Source organism: Narcine bancroftii, chromosome 2 (assembly GCF_036971445.1).
Source record: "Narcine bancroftii isolate sNarBan1 chromosome 2, sNarBan1.hap1, whole genome shotgun sequence".
NCBI classification, from domain to species: Eukaryota; Metazoa; Chordata; class Chondrichthyes; order Torpediniformes; family Narcinidae; genus Narcine; species Narcine bancroftii.
Genome location: NC_091470.1, coordinates 45,858,190 through 45,884,977, shown reverse-complemented (window position 1 = coordinate 45,884,977; position 26,788 = coordinate 45,858,190). Strand labels below are relative to the sequence as shown.

At 40.3% G+C, this 26,788-nt stretch overlaps 1 long non-coding RNA gene across 1 annotated transcript in view; it reads right to left on the bottom strand.

Moving 5' to 3' along the window:
• The window catches only part of LOC138752326 (uncharacterized), a 61,290-nt gene extending 39,972 nt beyond the window's left edge, over positions 1–21,318 (bottom strand). Inside the window, exons 1-2 of the long non-coding RNA XR_011350524.1 lie at positions 21,188–21,318; positions 374–415 (exon numbers count right to left, since the gene is read on the bottom strand). This is a non-coding gene — a long non-coding RNA (uncharacterized lncRNA). The remainder of the gene's footprint in view (positions 1–373; positions 416–21,187) is intronic.
• Positions 21,319–26,788: the final 5,470 nt, after the last annotated feature.

The following is a 26,788-nucleotide window of genomic DNA, read 5'->3' as shown; positions in this document are numbered from 1 at the left end:
CTTGTCTTCAGGCTCCTTGTTAAAGCTGATGCAAGTATATCTACTAGGATTCAGCAGTTCCTTCCCCAGCTTCCCACAATGTTATGTGATCCACTAAATCTGACCCTTGGGATTTATCCACCTTAATCTACTTTAACCATATAACCATATAACCATTTACTTTAAGCACCTATCTTTTGTAATGTAGGTATCTTCCATGACATTGCCACTTATTTCCCATAGTTCTCACTACCTTCTCCATGGTAAATAGAAATGAGAAATATTCATATAAGACCTTGCCCATTTCCTGTAGCTGCGCACACTGATCCTTTAGGGGACCTAATCTCTCCTTAGTTACTCTTTTGCTGGTAATAATTTTATAGAATTGCTTTACCTGATCCAATAATAAGAAGCTTCAGGCCTTGTGCTGTTTTCACTGAAAGTAGAAAACATTTATATCAGAATTGTTTATGTTTAATAGGTAAAAAATTGAAAGAAAATATGATAACCAAGATATTGAGTGAGAGAGGTCACAAAGATATAAACAATTGATTTTTTTTTCAGAAATAGAAACCATGAGCAATGATAAGAATCAAGGAAAAACAGAACCCAAGGAAAGTTACAAAACCATCCTCGATATATGAAATCGACATTTAACATGACCAATTGCTGGCCATTCATTAAAAAATTTAAGATATTGAATCTCCAGGCAAAGTGGAGATTCTGGATGAGAATGGAAACAACAAAGGGTACCCAGCAGCTGTGGCAGGACCTAAATGATCTAACCTGCTACAAAACCAAACCTGGTGCAATAGGAGACAGTAAAGCTTCACTTCCAGATGAGCTCCCCGATTTGACCACCATGCACCACCACATCCCCTGATGATCTCCTGTCAGTAGCTGAGGATATCATGCAGACTGCCTTCAGGCGAGTGAATCCAAGGAAACCATCCAGACGGAATGGAGTACCAAGGTGAGTACTGAAAACTTGTGCTGACCAATGGCTATTGTATTCACAGATATCTGCAGTATCTCAGACAAAGCGTGGTATCTACCTTCTTCAAACAAGTTTCAATCGTGCCCAAGAAGAGTGTGGGAACCTGCCTAAAAGACTATCAATCAGTGGCACTCACACACACACACACACACACACACACACACACACACACACACACACACACACACACACACACACACACACACACACACACACACACACACACACACACACACACACACACACTGATGAAGTGCTTTGAGAAGCTGGTGTTGAAGCATATTAGCTCCTGCCTGACTGCTGACATGGATCCATTCCAATTTGCCTTCCACAGCAACAGGTCTACAGCAGTTGCCATCTCACTGCCTCAACACAAAACCCTGAAACACCTTGTACTGTGGATTATGGAGGGTCCCGTGACTTCTCCGGCTGGAATCTGGTCAGAATTTGGAATGTGGAGAATCATGTGATCTTTCCAGCAGGAATCTGGTTGGAAGTCGCCACATCAGTCAATTAAGGTCAAGACCACCCATGCTGAGCAATCAGCGTGTAATTGGCCTTTTTTAAAGATCTCACAGGTCACCACTGGCCCCGTTAATCACCTGGGCTGTTCCCACTGACCAGCAGAGGGATATAAAGCCTGACATATGGAACTTCCAGGTCTCTTTTCACCAAGAAATGACGCTCACTGCTGGGGCCACTCTCCCAAAGTATCACTCTATCCCTGCCTGGTAAGAGTCTTTATCTTTATTCTTCTTTTCTTTGGCTTGGCTTCGTGGACAAAGATTTATGGAGGGGTAATGTCCACGTCAGCTGCAGGCTCGTTTGTGGCTGACAAGTCCGATGCGGGACAGCCAGACACGGTTGCAGCGGCTGCAAGGGAAAATTGGTTGGTTGGGGTTGGGTGTTGGGTTTTTCCTCCTTTGTCTTTTGTCAGTGAGGTGGGCTCTGCGGTCTTCTCCAAAGGAGGTTGCTGCCCGTCGAACTGTGAGGCGCCAAGATGCACGGCTGGAGGCGATACCAGCCCATTGACGGTGCTCAATGTGGCAGGCACCAAGAGATTTATTTAGGCAGTCCTTGTACCTCTTCTTTGGTGCACCTCTGTCTCGGTGGCCAGTGGAGAGCTCGCCTGCCAGTGATTGTCTAACTATACCGAACTATATTTATATTGTATAAATTCATTCAAATCTCCTCAGATCATTTAATGCAAAGAATCAAAGCTTTTCTGATACACTGTCTATGAGGTGTTTATTGATTACCAAAAGACACTAATGAATTGCTTATCATTTACTTTTCCCTTGCTTTCAATGAGGAAAGCACAAAGCTGAATCAATGGCTATTTTAGTCCTGAACATATTATTTTACAGACAGCATGACTACTTTAAAAAAAAAGCATTGAAAGCAGCTTTTACCATCTCCATCTCTACAAAAGTGGAAACATGACATTTTCTTGTTCATGTTATGTCTTTCTTCACGTTGGTATGGTGTGGAATGAAAACCCTATTTCTGATTAAGTAAGTGAGGCAAGAGTATTCCAGACAAAGAGCACCACAGTCTCACTGAATGTTGATACATCTCAATACAAGTGATCTTGTGCAAAGCTTGTAAAATCTATGAAATATCAATGGTTAACTATATTCTATCTAAGAGTTAAAATCTACACATTTAATGTCAAATTTTAAGGAGGGATTGGAAAGGCATTATTGTGCTGGAGGGCTTTCGATAAACATAGAGGAGATTGTCTAACTAAACCGAACTATATTTATATTGTATGGATTCATTCAAATCTCCTCAGATCATTTAATGCAAAGGCACATGTGGGGTATGTTATGCATGTTAAAATAAAGCAGAGCAGTCTAGGGCAAAAAAGGTCAGAGACTATTGGACATTTGTGTTGGTTTTCAGTGTGTGCCTGACTGAGACGGTAGCCAATTTTCATTTGTTTACATGTATACTCTTGTCATCAGATGGGCCTTGAAATGGGTCACAGAGCAGCAGCTCTTTCCAACACCAGCCTATTTGAAAGAAACAAATTAAAGCCCCATGAATTCATTGCACTTTGTGATGCTGAGTCACAACTGAGAGAACTGTTCACTATAGAAGGGGGTGTAACCCCTTGGAGAGGGGTGGGGACGCATTTGGAGCAATGGTGCTTGAAACAATCAATGGTACAAGGTGTGCTTAGTGTAATAGTTAGCACAACGCTGTTACAGTGTCAGCGACCCAGGTTCGAATCCAGCACTGTTTGTACATTCTCCCCGTCTCTGCGTTGATTTCTTCCCACGTCCCAAAGACGTATGGGGTTAGTAATTGAATTGGTCACGTGAGTGTATTTGGGCAGCTCGGGCTCGTAGGGTGGAAGGAGCTGTTACTGTACTGAATTTCCAAATTAAAAAAAAATTATAACAGAATGTACAAACAAATATGAAAAGGTGAATGTGAAAAAGCCTTGCTCTGCATATACATTTTTATTATAAGGATTATTTTGCAAATAAAAATCTGTATACTCCGCACCTTTGTCATGACATGATGCAGCCGAATCAGTTATCTTGACTGGGCTAGAAGATACTGCAGAAAAGCAGGTTGCTTTAAATGTTTGTGGGTTCGAAAGACCTTCCACTGGGATTGCTTTTTACCTGTTCTCACGAACAGGCAAGCTGCCTTGGAATGCTGGTTTAATGCCCATAGCTTGACTGCTGCATGAAAATGGAACAATGATCTCCCTCGGATGGGTTCAGGCTTTGTCATGGCACTGGCAGGCAACCAGAAAGGAGAAGAGAATCAGGTCTACGGGAAATAATGTGTCAGAGCCACACACAGAAGCAGACAGACAAACAGGAGACATAAGGAAATGGCCAACAAACAGCCTGAGAGCGTTGTGGAGGAAGTTTATTTCATTCTTTCTCTGGGCTGCAAGCATATTTTTAAAATTTAACATTAGGTCATAAATTCTGAGGGTAGAGTTTCAATCTGCAACAAGATCATTTAACTGGAAGAGAACTCCGAAAACAATGCTAGTGCAATATACAAGGACCACATTTTCAATTGAAGGAGTAATTGTGTTCAGAACCTTGACTAGACCTTAGTATGGATGACAGGTTAATTTCCAAGTTGCTATGATTATTTGCAACTAAATTCATACCTATAAATCTGTGAATATCCCCTCAAGCTATTTTTTCTAGTTTGTTAGGAGGAAATTCTTCCAGCTTTCTGTTTCAGAACTAATGAAATACTTTAACTTAATGTAGGATGGCAATTTCATAATATGCCTTACCTCATAAAATTTTCAATTCTGCAAATCCCATCTTTATGCATTGTTTTACAGCTGAAAGAATGGCTGCTTGTTTTGTGGACACAAGACTAAATATCCTACTTTCACTAATTGTAGAAATAATTGGATTAGGTCCTTTGGGAGCGATGTCTGTTCCCAGCAAATTATACTGTCAGGCTCCTTATCAGTAGTGTGTATCCAGAACAAAGACACTTCACTTGAAGATGCATCGCCATCGGAACCTGGAAATGGATCATAGTGATCACAGATCTTTTCAAAGAAGCTTTCCCTTCCTGTAAAAGTGGTCAATCTTATTTTTTTAGCATTCTTTTCTGATTGACATAGGCACAATTTTTGGCTATTTCTTTGGATAGTTTTAAAGGTAAATGAACTGTAATCCTGTTCGCTTATCTCAGCTCTTTCACAAAGTTAATTTAAATAAATATAGCTGTAGATGATACTGGTGCAATAATTGCCTATTACTTTTACAGGCTCATAAGGAACACTGTGGAAACAAAATGAAAATAAAGGTCCAGCCTAGACTATATAACCCTGGAATTATGCCATAGGTCACTAAACACCTAAAAAGACCTAAGGCATACATTTGAAATTGCTCTCTCTACTATTTTAGTGGAGGCAGAAACTCGTTAAGCAAAGATGGCTTTAACATCACCACCAAACAATCCAAATGGTTTAATTAATCTTCTAAATTACAGAAGAGAAAAATTATACTCTACTTCATATCTAGGCACCAAACACTAATTCATTACTTTACTAAATATTGATGTGCCCCATTCGTTAAGTCACCCTTTGCATTAAATGCACTTATTTTGCTCACTTTGAATTTTTCCCATTCCTCGATGTCGAACAAAGAATGATGCCCCCAAGTTTGACATTGCAGTACAGGTTCTTGGAAAGTCTTGTGGAGTATAAAGACTGGAGAAATAAGGCCTTAAATAGATATGAGTGTCTGGATGAGATCATGGCATTAGACCAGTGAGGGGCTCAGTGACTGAAGGACCAACCCAGGCTATGGGCTGTGGGTGACTTGTGGTCAAAAGACCCACACAGGCTGCAGGCTGCTGGAGACTGGCTCAAGGGAACCAGGTATCAGGAACCCGGATTCGAGAGAGTCAAAAAGGGCCGCGGGCACTGAAGGCTTCCTGATTTTATCACAGGCTTGGATTTATTTTTATATTTACAGCATTTCAGCCCTTGAGTCCGTGCCGTACAATTTACATCCAACTAACCAACACCCCCAGTACATTTTGAACAGTGGGAGAAAACCGGAGTACCCGGGGAAAACACACACAACACAGGGAGAAAGTACAAACTCCTTACAGACAGTGCAGGTTTTGAACCCTGATTGCTGGCGTATTGCACTAACCACTACGCCAACAGTTTGCCGACAATCTATCAGGGGTCTGTTAGGCTGCAGAGGATGCAAATCCACAGATGCTCAGTGACTCTGAAGGGATTCACTTTTGCTTCTTTTGCTCTTGTTGTAAGGGGCACTGGGCAATGCGCTAATGACAACTCTTTGTCTGCCTTACAGCAGACTAAAGGAAATTTCTTCTAATATTACATTTTCTGTTTTATTACATGACAATAAAAAATCTTGATTCTTGAGTTTAAATGTCCATCATTTCCCATCAAAATGCAGTCACTCTTCCTGGAAATGTGTATGCCAGAAAGGAAAAAGTTTAGACTTGTATGGAAAGCCTGCTATTTTGTATTTTGTAGTTACCTGGTAATGAAGTAAGGTAACATAATTACTTCATTTTCTCAAATGAAAACACAGGACCAATGTTTCTGGTTAATCATCTTCCACAAGGTATTAAAAACATTTAACGCCAAACCATACGTTCAACCCACAAATTATAGCAAATCATTTACTCAAAACCTACTTTAAAACAGTTTGTAACTCCTTCAAACCTCTTCTTTATTTTAAATACCAGTTTTAATTATGTTGGTGTTTTCATTTATTTTATCTTTCAGTTCCTGGAACTGCAAATTCTTCAGGTGTCATAGTGCCTTTGGACCTTGACCAAATGCAAGCAAAGTTAGTGAGTGTGTCTGGATCACAGCGTGCTCACTGGCTCCAGTTTTGAAACCTCTTTCTTTTGTGAACATGAACCCCTCTGGATCATTGCCATTGGGCAATCAATCGGTCATGCCTCCCAGATTTGTTTTACCCTTCAGCTACTTGAGTGAAGTCCAGATACCTTCTGTTTGTCCAATTCAGATATGCCAGGCATGTTGACAAGTCAAGCTTAACAACTAAATCAGCACCATTGTCCTGGAATGTGAAAAGAAATGAAAAGTGGGTAATCTGATTTAATAGGAGAGGATTTTTTGAAAGATGCATTCATCACTTGAATGATCTTGAGATGTTATAACATTACTGTACATTTTTATTTTTAACTGCCATCACTTTGGTTATTTCTAATGGTCATCACATTTTACATGCTATACTTCATCTTTGCTTTCACTAATAAATTTTATGTTTAAATATTGTCAGAATTGTGCAGCTTCACAAGAAGTGCATATTGTTACTCGATCAACTGCCCCCCAAAGGAAGACTACAAATCAAATACTTCTTACTGATTTTTTTTCTCACAGTAACTAGTCCCTTTATATAGTTGTGTTTCATGACAAGTACCGTTTTTCTTTAATGAATGGGCATCTTCAGTGTTAACAGACTTTTAGCACTCTTTGATACCTAATGTCATAACTGCTAAAATTCTGATAGAAGTAGCACATCTCAAAATGTTCATAAAAGAAATGTGTGTCATTAAGAGTTTTTGATGTGTTGTTTATGATCGTATTTTTTGAAGGATGATGAATTTTTAGGACCAGGAGCTCACGGGACAAAATACAAATCCAACAGATAAAATGGCTTACAAACATTTCAAAATAATGGATTTGTTTTAATAATCACCTAATTACAGATTTTTGCACAATTTAATGCATGGAAAAGGAGAAGACAAATTAAGATGAAGAGTAAATTGGCTTTGAAATTTTGAACTGCCAGAGAATGAGTTTGGGGATTAAAGATATCACAAATATAGTTGCAATTAGGCATGTGTATTACCAGTTACCCACCTCCTGCTCTGCTAGCTCCTAACTCAGCATTGTAGGAACTTCTTGTTATATGAACAAAGAACTTGTGGGGAAAGTAATATCTTCCAAAGCCCAGCACGTGGCATATTACCACAGATGTTGCTGCCAAGTGCCTGACCACATCACTTCATTAGCTTTCAAGTTAAATTGCACAAGCATGAACAATCAATGACATGTAGGCCAGTCTTCAGAGGTTACTCAGGCTGAATTACAATGACATAATTATAATAGTGATGTACCATGAACAGGAGACTGAGAGGACATAGAGGTTTATAAAATCACGACAAAGTAAATAGTCATACAGGTACTCCCCTTCTTATGACCAAAATTGGAACCCAAGCAGTGGTTGTTTCTCAAAATGGTGTTAGGCGGAATTTTTCCCCCACGCGTAGTGTACAGAAGTTTTAAAGCAAACTTTTTAATCAAATGTGGTATTTGACAAACTATAACAGGGATACAAGACATGTAAGAGCCAAAATGTGCATACTTACCTTGTTAGCCTTCAGGAGAGTGAATCTGAAGATGGAGGACCTGGCTGAGTACTAAAGATCAATGCTGATCAACTTACCAAGGTATTCACGGATATCTTCAATATCTCACTCCAGCAGGGCATGGTACCCATCTGTTTCTAACAGGCATCCATCATACCAGTGCCCAAGAAGAGTGCAGTAACCTGTCTTAACAACTATCGACCAGTAGCACATATCAATAGTAATGAAGTGTTTAGAACATTTCGGCTCCTGTCTGAGCAGTGGCATGGATCCATTCCAGTTAACCTATCGCAGCAACAAGTCTACAGTGAATGCTGCCATCAGAAGGCAGCAGCTATCATCAAAGACCCATACCACCCAGCACATGCTCCGTTATTGCTGCTACCATCAGGAAAGAGGTATAGGTGCCACAAGACTTGCGCCACCAGGTTCAGGCAGGAACAGCTGCTTCCCCTCCACCATCAGATGCCTCAACAACAAACTCAATCAGGGACTCATTAACCTACCAACCTTTATGTCTTTGGGCTGTGGAAAGGAACTAATGCAGTTGCAGGAAACCCAGACACCACAAGGAGAATATGCAAACTCCACACGGCAGTGTAGGTGGTCAGGATCAAATCCAGTTCAGTGGTGCTCTGAGGGAATTAGCTATGCCATTAAGTTACCCTACATTTGGATGCATCGAATTACTCAAGTGTGATGTGTTGAAGAACCTGTACAGTTTGCCTCTTTTTAAACATATGGGAGGCTATTCCTGGAATGGGAACACATTCCCTGTGTTTTCCTCTATTGCTTATGCTCCATCAAAATACTCACAAACCTGAAAACTCACCAAATCATGCCATCTCAAAACCCGATTTCAATAATGTAAGTATGAGGATTGAAATGGAATAGTTCTAAATAGTGAATATTCTGTTTCAGAAGAAATAATTAATTTGACCTACCAAAGTAAGGTATCTATCTTTAAAGCAAAGAGGACTTATTGATGGTTAAATGATCTCATTTTCCAGGTGGTTACCAGGAAAGTTGACGAAGAAAAGGCTGTGGATGTTGTCTACGTGGACTTTAGTAAGATCTTTGACAAGGTCCCACATCGAGGTTAGTCAGGCAGGTCCAGATGCTAAGTATTCATAGTGAAGTAGTGAACTGGATTCGACAATGGCTGGACAGGAGAAGCCAGAGACTAGTGGTGTGCCTCAGGGATTAATGCTGGGACCATTGTTGTTTGTCATCTATATCAATGACCTGGATGATAATGTGGTAAATTGAATCAGCAAGTTTGTGGATGACACTGAGATTGGAGGCATTGTGGATAGCGAGGAAGGATCTGGACCAGCTGGAAAAATGAGCTGAAAAATAGCAGATGGAATTTAATGCAGACAAGTGTAGGCTGCTTCATTTTGGAAGGACAAGCCAAGAAATTACATACATGATAAATGATAGAGCACTGAGGAGTGCGTTAGAACAGAGGGATCTGGGAATACAGGTATATAATTCCTGAAAATGGCATCATAGGTAGATAGGGTTGTAAAGAGAGCTTTCGGTATACTGGCCTTCATAAATCAAAGTATTGAGTATAGGAGTTGGGATATTATGGTAAAGTTGTATAAGACATTGGTGAGGCCAAATTTGGAGTATTGTGTGCAGTTTTGTCACCTGTGAAAGTATTTAGAGGTGGTTTGGGAGGAACTGTTAGAGCAGCTTGCAGACACACATTTTAAAACACAGGATATTTGCAGGACCTTTGCAGAATGCTTTTTGCAGGAGATAACAAAGTATTGACAGCAGCTTGCCTGGGAAAGCATGTGATCTTTACAGGCAGAAAGGAGAAGAGTTTTGCCCTCAGAGAGGGAGGGTGTGAAACAGAGAGGAGAGACATACAAATTAATTCCAGAGAGACAAGCTGGCAAACTTTGGAAAGCTGCCTGGTCGAAGGAGAAGATGGGCGATCTGAAAGGTGACCTGAAAGAAAGAGGATCATCTGGAGAACCCTGAAGGGGGCAAGTTTTGTCAGCAAGACTGATTGAGGAGGAATCAGTTGCGGATGACCTGGAAAAGGAATCTCTCTCTGAAAACCAACAAGAACCCTTCTGAGTGGTAACCATTTGCCTGTTAAGCACCAAAGACTGGTGAACTTCGTTAATGCTAACTTCTGTGCACAGCACAAGAATTGCCTAAAACCAGTGAGATTAGATTGTGATCCAAAGAACTTTTCTAATCTTAAATATACATTACACACACCTGCGCTTAGTATTAGGGTGGGGGGGGGAATTAAGTAGTTAGGTAGGTTAAGTAATAAGTTAAAGTTCAATTCTGTTTTCTCGTTCAAATATAATTAAAAACTACTTTTGTTTAAGTGACCCTGTGTTATGGTGCATATCTATACTGTTGGTTTTTGGAGTCCTCTGGACTCCGTAACATACCTAACTACCGGAAAGATATCAATAAGATAGAAAAATTACAGTGAAGATTTACTGGGATGTTTTCCAGATTTCAGGAATTGAGTTACTGGGAAAGGTTAAACAGGCTAGGACTTTATTCACTGGAGTGTAGAAAGAGGGGAGATTTGATAGAGGTTTTTAAAATTATGAGGGGGATAGGCAGAGTAAATAGAGGTAGGCTTTTTTCCATAGGGTAGGTGAGATACAAACCAGAGGACATGGGTTAAGGGTGAAAGGGAAAAAGGTTAGTGGGAACATGAGAGGGAACACCTTCACACAGAGAGTGATGGGAGTGTGGAATGTGTTGTCAGCTGAAGTGGTGAATGCAGGCTCAATTTTAATATTTAAGAAAAATTTTGCGCAGGGACATGGGTTGGAAAAGTATAGAGGACTAAGGAGCGGGTACAGGTAGGACTAAGCAGAAAAATTATTTGGCACAGGTGAGAAGGGCTGAAGTTTTGTTGACATTGAGTGCAAGGTTGTTGTTAGTGCACCATTCAGCCAAGTTTTCAATCTCCCTCCTTTATGCTGACTCGTCCCCTTCCTGGTGCAGAATTTTTTTCCAGCAGGTTCCCAATGATAAACACAAGCATTATAAGTAGAGTGAACAGTTTCCAACTGTAGAGCAGATTTGTTGTGCAAAGATACCCTTCAGTTATTCCAAACATATCCGTGCTGTCATGGCACATTCTAATTGAAGGCCAAGAACATCCCGATGGATATCATTGCAGATTACAGCTACCTGCCTCCAAGTTAGTGAATGAATTGTTCCAAAGATAGCAGTCATGCAATAGATCACATGTCTCCATGTTAAGAAAATGGTCTGATGTGCAGGAGTCTTAGAAAAAAAATGTTTAGCATACAGAAAAATGAAAACTAATTTTACCATCCTAATTTTAATGAACAATGGAAAAATTGCATTCATATTGGATGAGATTACATTAAATTCCACTGAGCATAGGGGATGACATCTTTTCTTCATTGTCTAACTATGGATGGATTACGTATATCCCTCATGTTCATTCAAGACAAATCAGTGGCCTGTAAAGCAGAGACTATGTAAAGGGGGAAGAGGTTTTCACCAATTACAGTATCAACAAGTCAAGGGAGGTGAAAATCTACCCCACAATGTCTGACGAATAGTCCGTTCAGTGATGTTCACAATTGAAACCCTCCTTGTAATAACAAAGAGATAGTAAGGGGATTTCTGCTGAAGCAGCAGCTTTGGAACAAGAAAATGCATTTTGTTATCGTTTTTGTTCTGGAAATACAATATTCAAGGCTTCTTCAACCATTTAAAGATGTCTTGAATAGGAACGAAGAAGTGTCTTTGTGCATGTGCCAACATTCCTCCCTAAACATCACTGAACATTGATTAATTGCTTATTCAGTTCACTGCTGTCTATGGAATATTGCTGACCATGTAATTGTTGCTGTGTTCAATCATGATCTGTTCAATATTGTTTCCAAGACACCCAATTCAATTCTATGCAAATGATAGCTAGTTTAATTTCTGATTGTTAAATAGTTATACAAACATACTGATATCTGAATTGTGATATTGATATACTTACAAAATGTTGATAATCCACTTAATGCTTTGAAATCTAATATATTTAAAATTAGAACAAAAATAACCAATTTATATTTAATTATTAACTTTCATTATTCTTCTACAATGTGATCTTGACACATTTTAAATGAATGTGCAATCAGCCAACATATAATCAATAATTAATTACACTGACAGTTGATAGACATACCATTAGTTAAGTGATAAGCTTGCAGAAAAAGTCCAGGATTCTTACTTAATTTTATTGCATTGATACAAAATATAATGAATATTATCTGGCCTTAGTTTCCAATAATATTTATAATACTAAGTGGATTATAATATTGAAATTGTTGATAATTCAGCTGAAAATGAGGAACTATAAAGAAAATTAAAGAATGGATATTTCGTGGAAGTGATTTTCATTTTCTCAATGCCCGAAATGGACATGAAAATGGGGTAATAGGGAAAAAAAGGTCCATCATAGATTTAGATTCCAAACTGGCCTCCAGTGGAAACAGAAAGGGGTCCAGATGGGGGCCAAATAATAGATTTTTCTCACTGTCATTTCATACTCCCATTTTTCAGTAAGTATCAGTAGAAATTTTAGAGGAAGGCCTCTGAGTGGCCACCAAAGGGATTCTCAGCTGCTAATTTCAAGATACAGTCCAGGTCAAGTACCCCTTATCAGAAACCCAAAAACCGAAAAGATCAAAAAAGCAAATTTTTTTTAGTACTGACATCACGCTGCAAGTGGAAAAAAATTAAACACCTGACATGCCCATGTTGGGCTCTGACACTCTGTTGGCGCCACTTTGATTACAATAACAGTTTTTGAAAAAGTGAAATCTTTGCTTCTAGCCAGAAAGATGCCAAATGGAGCTGGGCCCCTAACAGTTTTTGAAAAAGTGAAATCTTTGCTTCTGGCCAGAAAGATGCCAAATGGAGCTGGGTCCAAGTCTTCAGCATCGGCTGCAGCCGGATTCGGCAATGGCAACTCCATTCTCAACATCGGGTGCAATACTGTCAACATTGAAGAAGTCACCTTGGGCTCCCATGCAGAAGCAGAGACTGTAGTCGCGGACCAGTGGCGGCGGCAGTGGGGAGGTGTTGAGGTCCGCTGTTGGCGGCGGTGGGGAGGTGATGGGAGGGTCTTTAGTAAGCAGAGATCGTTTTTTTGGTACAGGTACACGATCCTTTATCCAGAACCTTGGTGACAGTGTGTACCGAATTTCGGATTTTTCTGGATTTCGGAAAGCCCACCTGAATTGTGCTGCTATATACATCCCCACACCCTTCTAGTCCCTCGGCTGTCTCCCCCAACTGCTGGTCCCTCGGCCCCCTGACATCTCTTCCGACTGCCAGTCCCTCAGCTGCCCGGCAGCCTCCCCTGGCCATTAGTCCCTTGGCCACCTGGCTGTCTGCCCCAACCGTGGTCCCTTGGCCGCCTCCCCCAACTGCAGTCCCTCGGCCGCCTCCACCAACTGCCCGGCAGTTTCGGCCAACCACCAGTCCCTTGGCCACCTCCCCCGACTGCCGGTCCCCACTTGCCGGATTTTAGATGTCTGGATAAAGGATCGTGTACCTGTAAGTACTAAACATTATTTAATGTGAATTTCCCACGTGTGGCGATATATCAAAAAGCCTGCCGTTGTTTGATCGCTGATACAGGTTTTCTGCTGATGCTACTGTGCAGCTTCATTCCATTGTTCCAAAATCCAAAAAAAACAGTAACCATAAAACCTCTGGTCCCAAGCATTTCAGATAAGGGAGACTCGACCTGTACTTGCCTAAAGTCATTTGCTTCAGATATTTCATTTTGCTCATATTTCTTTGGCTTGGCTTTGCAGACGAAGATTTATGGAGGGGGTAAATGTCCACGTCAGCTGCAGGCTCGTTTGTTGCTGACAAGTCCAATGCGGGACAGGCAGACATGGGTGCAGCGGTTGCAAGGGAAAATTGGTTGGTTGGGGTTGGGTGTTGGATTTTTCCTCCTTTGTCTTTTGACAGTGAGGTGGGCTCTGCGGTCTTCTTCAAGGAGGTTGCTGCCTGCTGAACTGTGAGGTGCCAAGATGCACGGTTTGAGGCGATATCAGCCCACTGGCGATGGTCAATGTGGCAGGCACCAAGAGCTTTCTTTAAGCAGTCTTTGTACCTCTTCTTTGGTGCACCTCTGTCTCGGTGGCAGTGGAGAGCTCGCCATAGAACACGATCTTGGGAAGGCAATGGTCCTCCATTCTGGAGACGTGACCTACCCAGCACAGTTGGATCTTCAGCAGCGTGGATTCGATGCTGTCGGCCTCTGCCATCTCGAGTACTTCGAGGTTGGAGATGAAGTTGCTCCAATGAATGTTGAGATGGAGCGGAGACAACGCTGGTGGAAGCGTTCTAGGAGCCGTAGGTGATGCCGGTAAAGGACCCATGATTCGGAGCTGAACAGGAGTGTGGGTATGACATATTTAATATGATAATATTAGCTACTTTCAGCATAAATATTTGTAAATTGAAAATTAGGTACCCATAATTTATGCAGTTCAATATTAATACAGTAAAGCAATATTGGATAAGGCTGTAGAATTCCTACATTCTCTTGAGTTTGAGGAAAGTATTATGCATGTATCAGAATTCAGAAAGCATTTCCCCAAGTGCCAGAATTGTTAAGTTTATTAACTAATTTCACTGAATTCACCAACATCATTGCTATTAGTCTCTGAAAGATGAGACCAATTCATTTCCCAAACCATCAGTGAAGATTAAAAGTGTTTCATCAGCATTCTGGGTAATTGCATTTTTAATTAAATTAAAAGATTTTAATTGCATTGGATAAAACTTGTTCTACAAAAGATAACAGAAAAATCTGGGATACCAAAATAGCAAAAACTGTTTCTTTTTATTTAAACTTGTGGCTGTTGATTAGTAAATATTATTGAGGCATGCTTAATTAACCAATTAACCAAGAAAAAGAGAATTGCAAACAAAAATGCTAGTAGAGCTACTGCTTCATAGCTTCAACAACCCAGGTTCGGTTTTAATCTCGGGTGCTGTCTGTGTGACTGCATGGGTTTCCTCAGGGGTGTTTCAGTTCATTCCCACATCCAAAAGACAAGTGGGTTGTTAGGTTAATTGGTCTTGTGTGTGGGTGAGTTATAGAATCCAGTGGAGAATTAGGAGGTGAGTAAAATAGGATTAGAATGAATGGGTGCTTGGCTGTCAGCACCAATACAATTGGCTAAAGGGCTTGTTTTTGTGCTAACCCAAGATATTAGCAGGACACTGGTACCTGCTGAAGCAGAGTACTACTGTCAATCTTTTTCAATGTTGTATCTACCATAAACATTTTGAACCCTGTTGCAGACAATGCAGAGATCACATTTGTTTGCTTAGTATATAGATCCATGTCATTAATATCAAGACATCCTACCAGCAAGTCCCATTTCCATGCAGATTTCTTTATTACTTTCGGTTTTATTTATTGCAAATTCCTGTGCTGAAAAGTGCAATTTAAGAAATATGAAACTATTATCCCAAATGTTTGGAAATATTAATCCTGCACAATTACAGTGATCTGACTAACTTGACGAATCTTTCACTTGGGTGTCTTATTTTGGTAATAATATATTCAATTGACTTAATATTAAGTAAAACTAGGAGCATATCTTGGAACACCATGTTGTGACAGATTTTGAAAGCATCTATTGTATGCAGACAGCTTTGAGTTCTAAATCTCAACTAACCATTGAAATTTTGATATCATATGTGTCAAGTGCTGTTTGAACAATAAACACAACACAAGAGTGCTGGGATGTGAACACTTTGCTTCAGAAGGTCAGAAAAAATTACCAAAGGCTATGTTGGTTTCATTTACTGAATAAAAGGAAAATTAAAGCCTAAGCCCCATCAAAACTTGGAGAAGGAGATTAGAAGGCAAGCTGAAGGAAAATGTTTGCAGTCAAAATAGTTTGAAGGTGTTGAGTTTTTAAAATTCATTCACAAGATCCTGGTGTAGCCAGTTAGGCCATCATTTTGTTATTCCAATTGCCCTCTGAGCAAGTGATGAGCCATTTTGTTCTGCTCCATTTTGTTGGTGAAGAATCGCCATGCTTTTGCATAGGTATTTACATCATTTAGAATCAATGATGAAGATATGATATTAGAGCAAATTGTCACATACAATGTAAAGGTGCATAGAAATTCTGACTAGCAGCAAGATACATAAATTGCATAACCACAAGGCACCATGAGACAAAATAATAAATATAAAAGAATAGACAAATAAATACTCACAGTTGCAAAAGAAACTAAAGTTTCAATAGTGCAGGCAGATCTTAAAACAGTCCTGGAGTATTTTATCGTTAGGGTATTGTGGTTGGTTCACAAGCTGTTCAAAACTGTTCTCCAACTTCTGGACACTGAACCTTTTTCTATCTGAAGTAGCAGGAAGAAGATATTGTGACCATGGTGATGACAGAACAGTGAAGGATGGTGATTTTTCTATTTTGGTAGAAGAGGTTGTGGGTTTGAGGCATGCTGACAGAGTAGGCTGAGCAAGTAGCTCCAGTGCCCTTTGTAAATGGTGCAGCTCCTGTGCACTGATGGAGGTGAAATTTAATGTGTGGGGAGGTAAATAGGTGCCACTCCAGAGCATGGTTTGTCCTGGAATCAGCCGTGTTTCTTGGGAGCAAATGTCAAGGGGCACAATGTATCCAGCCCCAAACTATGCTGATTTACAAGGAGTTCAAGTATGCAAGAGGTGACCACTGGTGTATCGAACCACATGCACCTCTTCCCACTTCATCTACTGCATTCGGTACTCCAGGTGTGGCCTTGTCTACATAAGCAAAGTAAGCACATACGAGGCAACTGATTTAGTGAGCACCTGTGCACTGTTTGTCATATTCAACCCATTACATTTACCACATCGAGGTTACCTTGGTCCTCGCTCTCAGCCTTTCTGATCAACCTCCAGTCCTTCCATTTGTCCCACACTCACCTCCAGCACCCAGATCATCCAGGTTCAACCCATTCCCTTCCTTATCCATCCACCTACCCATACACTTTGTCCATCGGATCATCAACCCATCTTTTTCCATCAGTCCTTTGCCTCACCCTCAATGGTTCTCATTGTCACCCTTACTTACTAGATTCCCACACTTATGACTTTTGTGTCCCACTGTCTCCCAACTCAACCCCTCCCCTCCCCCGACTACTTGGCCTCTTTTGCCCATCATCCCTTACCCTTTCTCACACCTCTCTTTCTCTTTATACCAGTCCTTCTTCCAGTCTCATCCAAATTCAATATGTCTCTATCCAAAGTGTTGACAATTCCTTCCTCATCCACCGTACCACCCCCCACCCCCAAGAGACACTGCTGAAGCATTTTTTTTAAAACCAGAGTTCAACATCTGCAGTAGCAGCACAAGTGTTTGCCGTGCAATAGATATCACTAGTCCACGTTCAAGAGAGCTGGAGCAAGCCATCCTTCAGCGCACTACCACATGCATGACCCTACTTGAGCAATAATGGTTTCACGGAGAGTGAGCTTGCCATCTCCTTTCATCAGGATGTCAACATTCATTATCCCATTTCTGCTGTTCTCATTGTGCACCATTGATGCTTCCCAACCACAAATTCTGTTACTTAGTGGGATCGTGCCTTACTCTAGCCTACTCTGAAGAAATTGGCCCAGAAAGAGAAGAGATTGGCAGTCTCTGATGAGGTAGTGTTAAACATGCATCCATTCTTCCAAAAGTGCCATAGACTGGTCTATGGAGGAATTAAGTTGAACGGTGTGGTATGGTTAATGAGTAAAACACAAAAGACTGTAGACGCAGTGATTGAAGTAAAAAAATCCAAGGCTGGAGGATCTCAGTAGGTCAAACAGCATTCTTTATATAGCAAAAATAAAGATTCATAACTAATATTTTGAGCTTGAGCCCTTCATCAAGTTATGAGCAAAATGTAGGTAGGAGGCTGAATAAAATGGTGAGGAGGAGGGGCAGGGGAGGAGTACTGGCCCAAAGGCATGAGGTAATAGGTGGATAAGAGAAGGAGGGCACAACAGAAAACAGGGGGAAGGGAGATGGCTCTGTGAATGGCGAGGGAAGGGGGGAGCTCTGAAGGAAAGGAAACAGAATCGAGAAGAGAGGTAGAAAGGAGAGTGGGGTCGGGCAGAAATCAGAGAAGTCGATGTTAATGCCATCTAGTGGGAGAGTGCCAAGAAGGAATATTAGGTGTTGCTCCTCCAATTTACAGGTGACCTTGGTTTGGCAGAGCGTGGACAGACATGCTGGCGTGGAAATGGGACCCAGAATTGAAATGGTTGGCCACCTGGAGATCCCTGTAATTGATACAGACAGAGTGAAGGTGCTCAGCAAAGCGATCTCTCAGTCTGTGTTGAGCCTCTCTGATGTAGAAAAGGCCACCATGGGAGCACTGGAAGCAGTAGATGACTCCACAGATTCACAAGTGAAGTGTTGCTTTGCTTGAAAGGGCTGTTTGGAGCTCCGATTAGTGGTGTGGGGCAAATGTGTCACTTCCTGTGGTCACGGTGGTGGCAATTTAGTAGGAAGGGATGAGTGCATGAGGGAATCACAGAGAGACTGGTCACTGCGGAAGGCAGAGAGGGGAGGGGAAGATAGGTCTGGTGGTGGGATCATGTTGTAGGTGACAGAAATTGTGGAGGATAATATGTTGGATGTGGAGGCTAGTGTGGCAGTAGGTGAGTCCTTTTTGTATGTCCAGGGACGAGGGGGGGGTGGGGGTATGTGCAGGAAATGGAGGAGATACTGGGAAGGGCTGAGTTGATGGTGGTAGAGGGGAAGCCATGTTTTTTTTGAAGGAGTATATCTCTGATGATCTAGTCTGAAAGACGTAATCTTGGGAGCAGATTCGATGGAGACGGTGGAATTGAGAGAAAGGCATAGGATCCTTACAGGGGGCTGGATAAGAAGAAGTGTGTCATCAAGGTATTTGTAGGAATTGGTAGGTTTGTAAAAAATTGTGTGTGTAAAGTTTATCTACCAAGATGGAATCAGAAAAATCAAGAAAGGAGGGATTAACTCTGGAGATGGACCAAGGTAATTTGACTTCGGGGTGAAGTTAGCAGCCAAGTGATGAGCTCATCATAGGTAGATTCAGTTTCCCATGCTGACATGTCTATCCTTGGCCTTACGCACTGCCAAACCAAAGTCACCTGCAAATTGGAGGAGCAACACCTAATATTCTGTCTGGGCACCCTCCAAATTAATAGCATTAACATCGACTTCTCCAATTTCTGCTAGACCACTCCTCATTCTCCCCTATCCCTCTGTCTCCTTTCCTCCAGCTCTCCACCCCCTTCCCTCTCCATTCACAGAGACAGCCCCCTTCCCCGTGTGGTGATACAACCACTACACTGGCCACACCCCGACCAGCCTACTGCAGGGGGCAACCACTGCATCTGCAGATAGGCAAACTGGGAGGCTGGCTCCACCATGCTGGCTGTCAATCACCAGCCCATATAAAGACTCGAGCCAGCCCCTTCCTAAATCAGTCAGGCACATGGAACCAGAGGCTACAGAGACTTGGTGTTCAACTTTAAGCTGATCAAAGCCTGTAGTACCACCTTCTGGAGTTTTGTGCTTGTTTGCTGCACCACAGTGCATCACACCCTGTTCAATGTTGTGCCCTCCCTCCATTATCCACCTATTACCTCTTGCCTATGGGTCTGTGCTCCTTCCTTGCCCCTCTCCCCACCATTTTATTCAGGTACCTGACAACATTTGCTCATTCCTTGATGAAGGGCTCAAGCCTGAAATGTTGGATATGTACCTTTATCTTTGCTATATAAAGAACGATGTTTAACCTGCTGAGTTTCTCCAGCATTGTGTTTTTACTGCTACGGTAAGAGTGATTCTGAGAAAATAAAACTTCTATTCAAAATACAAAGGTTATCGATAGAGCTCTAAAAGCATTGCTCTCAAGCCTTTATGTTTGAAGTATTTCAAAGAGAGTCACGTATATGTTGAGTAAAATATGTTTCAAATGAAATTACATTTGTTTTTGAGCCTTGTTAACTGCAGGTTGATGACAGTTGAGTACAGCAGGCAGTATCTTTAGTTCTGCTAAATAACTTGATACACTAGTAGTCTGGCTCTGATAGGAACGGATTTGAAAGGGTAATCCAAACTCTTAAATAACATCCTTAAATCTTAACTTCAACTCTGATATCAAGCCAACTCTACACTTGACTAAAAGCTTTACAAATTATTCTGAAACCGACTCCTTAATTAATGCTTTCTGAAGTATAATTAAGAGATACATTTAGCATACAAGATCTCTTCGTGGGTAGATCTGAGAACCACGTGAAAGGTGCCGCGCACCATTAATTGCTTATTTTTCTTCTCTTCCCCTCAGCCAAAGCCCTGGAACTTGCTGAGCAGCAATTTCACGGCTGCTGGCATTCATCATCCAAGTGTGAGCTGGCTCGTTCACCAGTTCCTCATCTGCTGCTCACATACATATGTCTCCAGTGGAAATCACTGACACAAAATAAATAACTACACATCCATTTGCTCTAGGATGTCAAAATCTCTCAACATTTCACACAACAATATAGTAAATTACTTTTGGGCACCAAGTCACTGATGAATTCCAAGGGGTAAATTAAGGGTCGACAATGGAAAAAATTGTGACAAGATCAAGGTGCATGGGATAAGAATAAAAATCATAGGATATGTCTTTTAGAACCAGTTTAAAGAATCAGTGCTCTGGACCTTCAGAGCCATCAAGTTTAAAGCAAAGAATTACATGGCATAGAGAGAAAAGTCTTTTCTTTAAATGCAAGCATATTCCATCAATGCATGATCTTAATCCATCGCTGCGTAAATTCCTCTGGAAAGTTTAAGAGTTGTTATGGTAGGAGGGTACTGATCAGAAACAAGAATGATGCCCATTATTTAAAAAAGTATAGATTGAAAAGGACAATTTTTCAAAGGTTATTGAAATTATAAATTGAAATAGAATGGTAGTTATAATGTCTCATATATTGATTTTCCAGTCTAAGTGCACAACAGGTTTACACAATAAGCTAATGAAATGAATAAGTTATACAGAGTACCTTTTCAGTTCGTTCTACTCACCCTCACACCACCTCCACCTCCCTACCGGAGAGTATACATGAGCTGTGATGCTTCCCTATCTCTGTGGCCAAACAATCTCCCCAAGCTCACATGTTGGAATGACCTATTGGGATCAGTTTCCAATCCATACTGCCATTTGTATAAAAGGTATGCCTGAAATGAAAGGAATGAAAAGCAAAAGAAGGATATGACCATCATCAAAATAAGTTCTTACCCAGACTCCATAGTTGTCCAGGAAAGAATTTTCATTATAACTTTCCCAAATGCCAAAATGTATCAAGGCGCTGAAATATTTTAAAGCAGTACCACTACTGCATTCTGAAGAGCAGCAGGCTGAAATATTGATAGCAAAGCACCCCAACAAGTAAATCCACGGTGACATGACATGTCCTTCACTGCATAACAATTCCAAGAAAAATGCTGGAAGCAGTTCCAGTGATTGTATGTGGCCTTTCCAAACCTCACCAAATGCTTTGATTCCATCAATTAGAAAGAACTATAAAACATTTCATCGAATTCAGCTGCAGTCAGAAAATTGTTTCAATCTTATCCTTGGCATAAATCTCTGATACTATCACATGAGTCTGCAAAAGAGACATTTTCAGTAAAGACCTGTGTCATATCGAGTTGCATTTTTATCCCAATATACTTTTCAGTCTATCTTGCTTCAATGTTGCATCTCACCTCCAACAAACTTTCCATGGTAGTGGAGCTAATCTTCAGAGCTAATGTAAAGCTGGTCAACATACAGCAACAACATTCTAGAACCAAGGACACGTAAACCTTGTTCCTAAACAGTAGCTGAACTGCATGCATCTGCATATGCAGATCCAAGCTGTCATCAATTCTTTCACTGAAGCATACTAGAGGATGGGCCTTATTCTCAACATCCCCATGATAAAGGGTTTCTTCCAATCTCTTCCTGGTGCACCATATAGACTTTTGACAAAGTTCACAACGAGACCTTGGGAAATGTAAACCTCATCCCATGGTTAAGGAGTCAAATCTCAAAAAAAGATGATCATCACTGCCTTCAATGCATCAATTCAAGCTTTGGTCAGTTAAGGAAAATGTTAATATCCCCAATATTGAGACCCTAATTACATTCAGTCAATTAAGTTGGGCATGCCCAACTCCAAGCCACCAACTGGGCGGCGCGGTTACCTTGTGCAGCTAGCACAATGCTGCTACAGCACCAACAACCAGGATGGGGGTTCGAATCCCACACTGTCAGTCAGGAGTTTGTACGTTCTCCCCATGTCTGTGTGGGTTTCCTCTGGATGCTCCAGTTTCCTCCCACCATTCAAAACGTACAGGGTGCAACAGGCTCATGGGCTGAAAGGGCCTATTACCATGCAGTATATCTAAATTTTTAAAAATCAGTGCTCTGTTAGGAGGAAAAAAAATGAGTTGGCAGGCTTAGGTTTCAAGGAGCATCTTTGAAATTCTGATGCCTAGTTATCCCTAGTTATTCCTCCTCTGTTAGGAGGAAAAAAAATGAGTTGGCAGGCTTAGGTTTCAAGGAGCATCTTTGAAATTCTGATGCCTAGTTATCCCTGGCCAATGGCAGTGGAGAAGGAGCATTTGGGATGGTATTGAGAAACTTGAGGCCATAAATCAAGAGCACTTTGACTGGGGAAGAAGGAGCACACAATTTCAGTACTCCACCAACTTCTACCCCTGAAAAAGAGTATGCAGTTGCCACGTTGTCCTTATTAGTCAGACAAGAACTAATAAAACTAGACTGAAATAAAGCATCCTCAATCATAAGTGATTGCTTCAGATGTAGACAACAATCTGTGTAATATTTACAGTAATCTTGGTCAAGGGATTAATATTGACCAGACCACCACTGAGAACTCCCCCAAGCTTTCCCTTAAAAATGTGTCATTCCCTTTGGCAATAATATTTGCTGGTTCCTTCCATCTCTTTTCTTTCCTTCAACACACCTTAACATTTGAATATTTTTTCCTTGTGACCTGACAAACAATGGGTTGACTTTTATTTTCACAAGAGTAAAATGAGGTGAATGTTCTGCTTTTGTTTAATAATTTCCAGCCTTTGCAATTTCTTTGGTTTTATTTTAAAATTTCTTGCCTTTCTGAGGTTAGGCTCTGCAAAGGGTAATCAGTTCTTTGAACAGTATACCCAGGGAATGGTTATTGGTATGTCATTAACACAATACAAAAGGTATTTCAGCACCAAGAATAGAATTTTATTGTAGAATTACATTTTCACCCCAAATCATCTTTTTAATTTGTCTATTATTTTATTTTCTAAATCTTTAGCACTTTAATATTGAACAAATCCATCAATAATCCCAGCACCAGAGGTTTTTTTAATTATGAAAAATAACCATTCACAGCTTGACATGCTCCTGTTTAGGATCTTAATGAGCAGCCTGCATTTGATTAAAATTCAAATACCTAAGTGGTTGTAAGAGGTATTTGCATTGCTAATTCTAACATTCCCATCTGGCCCAATATTTGATACATCTCTTTACAACTCAGAATCAACCATGGTAGATTCCTGTGGCCTGCATCCTGGTGGAGGGATTACCTAGCTGCAACTGATGTCAGAAAATTGGACGGACAAGAGTTCACACCTGTAAAGTAAGATTCACCATTTCCTCCTATCATCTGAATGGAAGAAAATTCAGGATGTTTCCTTCATATTTGTGTGCTCTAATCCACCTGGTTTCCCACCATCTGCAAATATCGGGCACACAGACAAAAATAAGAGAACATATTCCCTATTCTCACACACATAACATGTAAAAAGCATTTAATGATTCAACCAATAACCTTGTATTAAATAGTACATATTTTGTATAAACTGATGCACTAATGTATAATTGATGTTTATATCAATGTATCAACTTTTGCAACAGTTAATTATAATTTGTTTTTGTCTGATCATACAAGGCAGTAGAATGTTGATGTGAAACCAAAACAAAAGATATTACGGCAAGGCGAGCAAACATTCATTCACAGAGACAAGTCTTAAACCAGAGGAGAAGAGAGAAACAAAGAGGCAAAGATGGTTGTTAAGGTCATTCTAATGATTAAAATCCTACACAAATACATTAATATATTTGTTTAAAGATTACTTTAATTGCTTTTGTGATTTCAGTTTTATTATCCTTAGTTGCTTTATTGCCTGCAGTACAAGAACATACCAAGCTATAAATGTTGATAATATTTCTTCATTCATTATTATTAAAAACATGGTCCAATGAAAACAGATGAGCATGACTTATAGAATTTAATAACCTGATGAATGACGAGAAAATTCAAAAGTCATCTTAAGGTTTGTTGTAAGAAATAGTTTGAGACACATTGTCTCAGATTTGTAGTTTAATGAATTCCTGTGCAACCAAAGATATTCATTATTTGCTTATTTGATGTCATGTCGATTGCCCCCAGCTGTTCTCTCCTTTATTGAAAAGCTCTCTTACTCAACAGCACAAGGCAGCCCTTGCATATTGGGATGTTCAATTGCATGATGCTGCTTCTCCCTAATGCAAACTGAATCAGATTTTCTATGTTATAATTTCATTTCACCTATAGGCTTCTTCATTACAAATGCAAATCGCTTCCCAGAAGAACCTTTAGGTGGAGAGTATTTTTGACCTTGAGCTCTAATTGGAATTTTATGACCAATGGACATTCCAATTGAATGTGGCTGCTTCAGGAATGTATTAATATGATCTAAATATTGATATTAAGAATCCTATTATGTTCCTCTTCCTGCCATTGCCTAATTGTTTGCTAAATGCTGAGCCTCCTCTTTTAGAGGGATAATTAAATGCATGTTCTTTGTAAATCCTGGAATAAACATCGTTACTATAATTTTGCAAAGCTTTGCACTGAATCCTTAAGTACATTACAGTATGGAGAGCTGGAGACGAACAAAAGCAGTGGCCCGGAAATTCAACAGCATTTAATACATCCGATATATGTTATTCTTTCTTCAGAATTCTTTTCTTTGCAGGTAATTTGTACAATGCACTGACGCAAGTATGTAGCATTTAGTTCTACTAACAGGGGATGAATTTCTGAACAAAAACAACTCTCAATATTCAGAAATACCCAACAGAGGAAACTGACCACAGCACAAGTCTGTGTAACTCTGAACGAAATCAAAAATTAGTTGTAGAGGAGGAATTAAATCAGACATACAAATATAACTTCATTGACATTTAACAAGGCAGCAATTTGGATGCCACGGGAATTGGTTTTGGGGCCAGTGCTATTCACAGCATGTATAAATAATTTGAAAATACAAACAGACACCAAATCTTAATGATTTCAGATGATACTGAACAAGTATGCAATCACCTGACCAAACATAAAAAGAACCTGGATAGATTAGGGACCTGAGACACAAATGGAAGATGTCACTTAACAGGTACCAATGCAAAACAATGAGATTAGGACAAAATAATAAGCAGTGGGAGTACAAAATCCATGATATTCTTCTGAAAGATATGGCTCAGGAGAGAGAGCCTGTCGACATAGATGGATGATTGTTGTGGTAGCTGGACATCAGACAGGATCTCTCATAGTAAAGCCGAAGCAAAAAGAATAACAACGTTTCCAAGGTTGCATATTCTGGCCTGAATTTATTTGATTATCTTCCATATGAAAAGTATCTACACATTGAAGTGAAGAGAGAAGCTGGAAAAAGCAGGACTCAAAAATGACTTTGAAGTATTAAAAACCCAGTGGAAGAATAGAAAATATATTTGCCAAGAAGCTCTCATGTTCCACAGCCCTAATTTTAGCAGATGAGCAGTGGTAAAGTTAGAAGACTGGTGCTTGACACTGCAGAAATTTTTGAGAGCAGTGTGATGATTCAACTAAAATTACATCAGATGGACAGAAGAATCCCTGGGGAAATTCACTCTCTACACCACACATGTCAAACTCAAATTTGGCCCGTGATATAATTATATTTGGCCCACAAGATCATATCAAATATGTATTGCTGCGCCAGCATAGCGCATGCACAGCTAATACTACAAATCCCAGAATGCTTTGCAAATGCGTTGGCGCCGGCCCGTCAGCCTGCTAATCGCCCCCACCTCCTCTGTTTACTTTCATTAGCGCCTGCGACCTGTCGCCTAACTCACATGTAATAAACCCCTTACGAAAAATGGCCAAACTAAAGACAGAAAACAGGACCTTTCAAGACAGGTGGGAGGCAAACTATATGTTCATCATTTTAAAAGACAAATCTGTTTGTCATTGAAGCAAGTTGTTATTTTTTTGACTTGTTGGCTTGTGAAAAAAATACATTTAAAAGGAGCTTAAAAGCTATCGAGAAATATTATTTATTGAATATTTTATTTCTCATTTGTTAATGCTTCTTCTGGAAAGAGTTTAACCAAAACTATTATTAAACATTTATTTTAATAAGAAAAAGTTTAACATTACATATGTTGAAAGAAGAGAAAACATGCAGATGTTTTTGAAAATTTTTAATAAATATTTAGTTTGGCCCACGACTTAGTCCAAGTTTATAATTTTGGCCCTCCGTGAATTTGAGTTTGACACCCCTGCTCTACACAATCTACACTATCGCAATATTCATAATGAACAGGAGCAATCTCAGGCTCAGATGTAAACAAAGATTCAATTTAAGGGTGGCATGGTTGGTCCACCAGCAATCGTGATAGGGATTTGAATCCCGTGCTGGCTCTAAGGAGTTTGAACGTTTTCCCCGTGTCTGTGTGGTTTTTCTCTGGGGGCTCAGGTTTCCTCCCACCATTCAAAAATATACTGGGGAGTAAGTTAATGGGGTGTAAAATGAG